The 7,970-nt window shown below is 36.8% G+C and overlaps 1 long non-coding RNA gene across 2 annotated transcripts; it reads left to right on the plus strand.

Annotated features, from left to right (window-relative positions):
- The first annotated feature begins 1,155 nt into the window (after positions 1-1,155).
- Positions 1,156-7,059, plus strand: LOC120440888. 2 transcript variants are annotated; one of them, XR_005613597.1, is made up of 4 exons: positions 1,156-1,187; positions 1,460-1,503; positions 5,535-5,761; positions 7,016-7,059. It is a non-coding gene; the product is annotated as an uncharacterized LOC120440888 (long non-coding RNA). The 2 variants fall into 2 exon arrangements; XR_005613596.1 differs by lacking the exon at positions 7,016-7,059 and having other exon boundaries at positions 5,535-5,982.
- The last annotated feature ends 911 nt before the right edge of the window (positions 7,060-7,970 follow it).

Consider the following 7,970-nt stretch of genomic DNA (forward strand, 5'->3'; position numbering starts at 1 on the left):
AGCAAGTGAAAATAAAATAAAATAAACAATAAAAGCAAAGGTGAATCAAATAGACCAATACGGCAAGGCTGGGATGGTCCATTTGGTAAAGTAAATCCGTTGGGCATCTTTCTTTGCCTTTAGACAATAATTCTGATGGCAAAAGAACCAAACGGGACAGGCAAAAAAACCCCAAAAAAAACAAAAACAAAACAAAAGAAACAGCATAGAAGAAAGTGCTTGTGCTTGGGTGTGAATGGGTGAATGTATAAGTTGTGTAAAGTGCTTTGAGTGCTCAGAGTAGAAAAGTGCTATATAAGAACCAGTCCGTTTACCATCTAATCTGAAACGCTCTCTGTTATCCTCTGTAGGATAACAGGGTGAAACTTGCAGGCGAGGTAGCTCTGAAGAAGTGTACAGTCATCAGGCTGCCAAAGAAACCTTACAGTTCCAGATCAGCACTTGATACTTTGACCTGATAGAACCATTAGTGTCTTCCACGACTTGCCTAAGAATAGGGCCGTGTTGGAGCTGTTACCCAGAGATGTTCCTTGGAATGGAGCTTCACAAGCAAAAACAAATCTTAGCTTATTCTTCTGTGAACAATACAGCCAATGGTGTGGAATATACCATGCCTTTCCAGCATGGTTATCCAGCTCTTTGTCCCTGACAAACCTTCTCTGTTCTGTAACCTTGTTAATATTCAGCATTTTTACCTCACTACGTCAGAAAGATAAACTGACGCTATAGTGACCATGATGCTCTTACTAACTCCATGAAATTGTGTTCTTTCCTAGAGAGAAATCTGCTCAATGCATGCATTCAGGGATACTGATACTCCCACAATTCTCACACAAAAACACAATACTTTGCAGAAATGTTTTTTATCTTTGCAAAAAACATCCACAGAAACATCAGTATTGACATCAGCAATTCACACAGACACAATTCAATTCTGTTTGATTTATATAAAGTGGAAAATCACAAATCACATCAAGGAGCTTAATATTGTAAGGTAAAGACCCCACAATCATACAATCTCACACACACAAGCAAACAAACATAAACTGAAGGGTTCCTGTAAAAGCTGTGATTTCCAAGAAATCACATGGGTCGGTGGCTCCTCCTCTCTCTATAAAGCTGTTTGTCTCCTTCCTCTCTGCTCTTTCACTTTCCTCAGCATCACAGAACATCCAGAAACAACAGAGGTAAGATCACTTCTAATGTTGGGATAACAAGATGATGACATTATTGCTGAAAGAAACAAACTGTCTCAGTGAGAATGGAGAACCTGATTTTATTTATCGTCCTAATATTTTAATCTAATCTAAATCAATGAGAGCAGGAAGATTTACTGAAGAGAAAGCATGTCTTTGTGAAGATCAGAAGCAAATGTGTTAAATCTGCCATTAAAATCTCAAAGTTTTTATCTTTCTGATGAACAAAAGAATGCATTAACATTTTTTCTGTTTTAATCTAGAGTCTTCACAGACAGCTCACTGTGTAGAGCTCAGACATCATCATGTACGTAGCATAAGTACAGTTCATTCATGAACCTAAATGCTAGTTTCATGCTTTAGTATGTCAACATACCACATGCTTCCAAGGTTGTTAATCCACCTGACCTCACAGATATGGGTCAGGAAGGATCCTCTACTATTAGACAGTCAGAGGTCTCATTATCATTTATTCACATGGTCTAAGGAGCTTGGAAAGAAAAGCATCTGGACTTCTTTAAGTTTCCTTGAAGGTGTTTCACCTCTCATCCGAGAAGCTTCCTCAGTTCATGGATGATCACACACAGGAAAACAGGAAGACTCCAGATTCAGTCCAATAAGAATCCATTCTTACTATAATTGGCTGACAAAGGATGAGTCAGTGTGTACTGGTAATATGATTTAACTGGACAGAATATAAATTGTGGTTAGCGTTCATCAGTAAGCATTTCAAAAATACTGTTGTGTAACATTAGTATTGATATGAGTTTTGTAAATGCATTTGTCGATATTATTGTGTGTTTTACCATCTTTGTGTTAGCTTTCTGTTAGCTTAAAGTTGCTATGCAGTTTATACTATAGTGAAGCAATTACTAATTACCCAATGTCATATATTAGCTTCTGTCATAATTAGTAAGGTCAATCAATAGTTAGAATGCTTCCTGATAAATACCCTTAAAAGCTTCACTGATTCTCCATGGTACTCATATTAACAGATGTTTTTTTTCTCATTGTAACCATAAAGAGGTCAATTAAAACTGCATGTGTGAACAAAACTAAAAACTGCATTTCAGCACAACCTCAAATATCTCAATTTGGAGTTATTTTTTCATTTTGACATACTGTTTTAACACAACTGATCTAAAATCAGACAAAAACATAATATCAGAGTAGAAAAAGTTATATTTTTTACTGTAACAACCACAAACATGTTTATTGAATCATATTTCATAATTTTAAATGCAAATATAAATTGTAAATTTTAAAATCATATTGTAGCGGGCCAGGGCTGTTCGGGGTTTTGTTATTACAGTTATGTTTGTGTTGTCATGTTGTTATGGTGACGGGTGACGCGCTCTCTCGGCGACTGTGTTTCCGGTGAGAGAGCGCCCTTTTTGTTGTTGTTCTGTGGTTGCCGCGCTGAGCAGGAGGTAGCGGCAGTGTTCTGGGCCGATTCCAAATAAACGGCTGTGCTCCCAAGAAACCTCTGTCTCCTCTGTGTCTGAGCTCACCACAATATGCACAAGTTTTGCAAACAACAAGTTATTTGCTTCCATTTACCTTTTACCTTTTTTTAAAAATAGCCATTTCAAACTATTTATAACAATCTGGTGTTCTGCATTAAATAAGATGCCACACAAATTATTTGTGCTATTCCAAAACAGTTACCATTTAAACAGGTGGTCATCAGAATGCAGTTACTTTGTTGAAATAAACAGAATACACAGCGGTCATTTCCGGTTTCATATGTTAGGCTATCCCCTCTCTATGCCTTGTCCAATTTTGCTGTTTAAATGCAGTCGGACGCAGGTTTAGCTCAGTTGGATGAGCATGTAGTCATATAGCACATGGCTTAGCGTGGCCGGTTCGACTATGACTCGCTGCCCTTTTTTTTTTTTTTTTTTTAACTCAATTTCCATCTGGATTAACAAAGTTTATCTGATTCTGATTGCTGGAAACCCAAACAAAACATGCAATAAAGGCTCATTAATGTTGGGTCCTATTAATGTTGGTGGCCCCAGTTACACAATGGACCCAGAGCCAGCAGTGCACGGGCAGGAATGCATTTCCGACACCACTTCCTAAGAAGAATGGGATGTGCGAAACTTCAGTATCTTCGATGTACTATTGATGTGTGATTTTTATTACTATTAATGAAGGCTACTCGTCACCGAACTAACATTGTTAGCTGGCGTTAGCTGAGGTTAGTTCATAGACTGCAGATGTTTCTAAATGCTAATGTACGCGAGTCCGTACTCGCATTTTTGCTAGTCCAGACTTCGTAAGTTCACACGGGAGTCCAGACTTCCCGAGATCACAGTGCGATCGTTCTACAGTTGTAACGGGACTGTACTTGATGACATCACAGCTCCGGAGTTTTTACTGCCATCCCCTCTTAATTTAACTGTGATTAATATTTGCAATGGAAATTACACATGGCATAAAAAAATTATACATGATGTAGTAGATTTCTTTAAGAAAAAAAAAAGATAATTTGAACTAATTTGAATTGAACAAATATTTAAAATAGAATTAACAACCTACTAGCTGCAAATAATCACGTGCAGTTCCACATAATTATTAACAGACAAAAAGAAAACATATTAATGATACAGAAATAGTTTTCTATAGGAGATCACTGCAAAAAATGCAGCCTTACTTGTCCTCTCATTTTATATTAACATTTAAAAATCTAGTTGGTATTGGTATGGTGAGTAGCCTTCAGTAATAGTAATAAATCACACAGCAATAGTACATTCATGTGGTTGTAAAAAGCATAATAATATATTAAGTAATCCATAATATTCAGAATAAGTTACTCTCATTGAGTAACATAATGGAATACGTTACAAAATACATTTTGGGGCATGTATTCTGTAATCTGTAGTGGAATACATTTTAAACATAATCTTCTCAACACTGTTGTTCTGACACAACTATCGACAAAGCTACACACTAACTACACACTCCAAACACGCTTAACGTCACAAATCTCTCACATCTCAAAACTCTCTCTCTCTCTCTCTCGCCATCACTCCTAAAACTTCCCCCTTTTCCTAAACAACCAAATGTCATGTTGCCATATCTGTTTTTGTTTGGTCGACATTGTACATTTTTCCACCAACATGAAAGGGGTGTTTTTGTTTTGTTTTATTTTTCATTTTTTGGTCATAAGCAGAGAGTGCTCGCTAGCGCTGTCACAGTAAACATGACGAAAGTATTCAGGAAAAAACGCCGCGTATATGTTGTTTATCATAACTCTGGATTTACGTGGCCAAGTGGTCATGTGACTGGTTTATCATGACTACTTTATTCTTCCTCAGTCAAACAGCAGCACTTATGCGATTGTTTTGCCCCGCCAGCTTCAGGTGTTGTGCCAAAAAGTGATCGTCTGCCAGAAAGTGTTTGCCGTCTGCGGGAGCACGCGCAGCTGCTTAAAGCTGTAGCGCCCAGATTACTTACAGCTACTTCCGTGCAACTGATATAAGGTGCGGTAAGATGAACGCAGCTTCAACCGTCTGTTTGTTGACAAATAGTAACGCGACCGCACCCCAATTTCTTGTTAGTAACGGTAACGGCGTTGTAACAATAGAGATAGTAATTAGTTAGATTACTCGTTACTGAATAAAGTAACGGCGTTAGTAACACTATTCCCATCACTGCTGGTTAGCTAATGTAAAGTAATGTAAAACACTTTTACATTATAAAAACTATAATGTAAAACTGTAAGCAGCAACCAACCAACTTCCTCCGCTAGAGGGCAGTACAACCTCTTGCTTCAATTAAATGGGATGCCAACTGCCAGTAAAAAAAAAAAAAGTCGTCAAGAAGAAATGACAGTCATGCTGCGAGTGAGACAGCGCAGTGCACAAAAGACATAGATAAAAATTTGAAAAGAAAAAGTAGTTAAACAGACCTAGATCCTGGAGAAATTTTCAACCCAGATGATGCCCCGAGCATGAGTGGTGGTCAGAAGAAAGCAAAAGAGGTATACTGGGGACAAACAGAACCAATTCTGCTATGCCTTGGTGCGCAGGGAAAAATTATCAATATATTTTTTATGACATTTTTGTTTGTTGGTGTGCCGGGTGATTTCTCTAATGTGAAATATGTGACTCCAAAAGATTGGGAAACACTGGATTAATGTGTATTTCTATTTATCACTTACTGGGTTCAAAAACATGTAGCTGCCTTTTACTTTCTCTAAAAAGACATTTATCTTCCATCCTCACAATACTGGTAAAATCCTTCTCATCTGACACTCAGCAACAAAGGAAATTACCTCCTAAACCTGTGTGGAGGAAACATTGACTTTCTGTCTCTTTCTGTTTCTTACAGAATCTTCTGAATGTTGTTGATTGCAGCAGACAGTACAACAAATGCAGCTCAGCAGCCTTCAGACTGAAATGAGATGCTGCAGAGGAAAACGTCTTTTCTGAAAATGCACTGGGCTTCACATTCACGTCCTTGTCCACAGCGAACACGGAGCAGAGAATTTCCACCCAGTTTTTCTTTGTCACAGAATAACAAAGATGTGTATGGAAACCAAAAACTGCAAGTAAAAAGTAAAAGAACATGTAAATACAGCCAATATGTTAAAGCTCCCTTAAACTCTGGCATCGCTGCAATACAGAGAACCATCAATGAAAACAGAATGATTTGAATTACATGAATTAAAGTCTTACCAGGTAACGAAAGTAACAGCACAAAAATGCTAAAACTTGAATGTCACTTCTAGTTATAGAGCCTTTGTTAATGGCTACATGACAGGATTAAAGGGTCAGCCATCACAGCAAATCTGAAGGTAACAAACAACCTGTGCAGCTGCTGCTCAACCATCTCACTGAGGTGTATGAATCATGCTTACTGTATTCTGGCCCTGGCTGGAGGTCATGCCTTTAAAAACACAGCTTCTAGGAATGCTGGGACAAACAATACAATACAAGTTTATTTGTATAGCACATTTAAAACCAGCGGTACACCAAAGTGCTTCACAGTAATACAATAAATTAAAGATAGAAACAATAATAGGGAATAAATACACCAACAGGTGGAGAGCACTAATTAGCCGCAGCACAGTGTAAATATGTAAAAGAAAATACAAAACACAACTCGACTAAGAGTTTATTAGGCAATAAAATGATTAAAACTACATAAAAGAACATTTGCAGGATACAGATACTAACTAGGGAAAGCTAGATTGAATAAATGGGTTTTCAATCGCGATTTAAAAGCTTGAACAACAAGTTCAATTGAGTGAGTGTTCAGAGGAAGTAATCTTCTAACCAATGGATAACAAGCTGCATGAGCTCAAGAGAGTTTCTGTCAAAAAGCAAGTGTAATGTGATTTCCACAGAAACCTGGCTGGATTCCATTAATCCCTGACAATACTGTTTTATGATGAATTAGTGATGGAAAATAAATAAGTTTGTATGTGTTTTGTAATTTCCATATATTCTCCTAGCATGGAGCACAGAAACACACATTACTAAAGATGATTGTTGTGGTCACCTCTAAGTGATGGCAAGTCATTACAAGATACCAGAAGTCTTACTCAGGCCTAGCTGATATCAGTAACCACACAGTCTTCATCAGTCAGTACTTCCCTGTGTATTTCATGTTTGACTTAGATTTATCGACTGCACACTTTTATCTCAGATCAGCGAAGCTGTTTCAATTTATACAGCACCAAATCATAACAACAGTCACCTCAAGGTGCTTGATGTTGTTAGATAGACCCTTCAATAATACAACAGATTACCGTGTCTTAAACAGATCTGATGTTTAAAGCTGATTTATTCTGCTTTAATATTATTCAGAGAATGAAAAGCAACCATCTCCACATATAGAGCTCTCTGCACCAGAGCACACGAGCAACGTGAGTAAGAAATACAGCTGAGTTTGTCCTTTATTACATCTGCAAAGTCCTCAGCTTCAACATAAAGGTGCTTCAATAAATGACAGTGTGATTAATATAATATAATATAATATTAATATCTTTTTGTATTCAAGTTGTTGGCTTCATAAAGGAGTCACATGCAGATTGGTCAATACATTTTTGGACAATGAAGTGATGTTTGACGTTTTGCTTTTGTGCACCAATGCAGTACATAGTAAAACAGCTCTAATTCAACTGGCTGAAAAATTAATAATTAATTAATTAATTAATCAGTTTTTAACAGTTGTTCAAAAGTAACTGGACAAACTAACATAATTGTTAATATAATTCCATTCAAATCAAATCAATTTAAATTCGATATAAAGGTGATTTAGTTGTTTAGTGATGACAGTTTAGTGTTCAGTAACTATTTGCATATAAAGCATTGAATAATCAGATTCAATCTTGTCTTAGCGACCTTACGTATAAGCCCTTTAGACAAGTCAAGTCAAGTCAAGTGGCTTTATTGTCATCCCAACCATGTGCAGTGGTACAGTAGACAGTGAAACAAGACAATGTTCCTCCAAGACCATGGTGCAAAAATTGCAAAAAAACCAAAACCAGTACAAACCAGACAGAACAGAACAATTCAGACACAAGATAAGATGTATACCTTTTAAATTCCGGCTTGCATTAACTGTAGCACAAAAAATAAATACATGCATAAATAATTAATTTCTAGTTCTCAAATAAGAAAATCATGATAAGTGTATGTGTATTTGACTATTTGTTAATATTAGTCCTCTAATGTTACTTTAATATAGTAAATGACATCATGTGTAGTGCAGACAGGCAGAGAGCAGCAATATGTTATTTTTTCTTGATAATTCTCAAGT

This window comes from Oreochromis aureus, linkage group 7 (assembly GCF_013358895.1).
Source record: "Oreochromis aureus strain Israel breed Guangdong linkage group 7, ZZ_aureus, whole genome shotgun sequence".
NCBI lineage: Eukaryota > Metazoa > Chordata > Actinopteri > Cichliformes > Cichlidae > Oreochromis > Oreochromis aureus.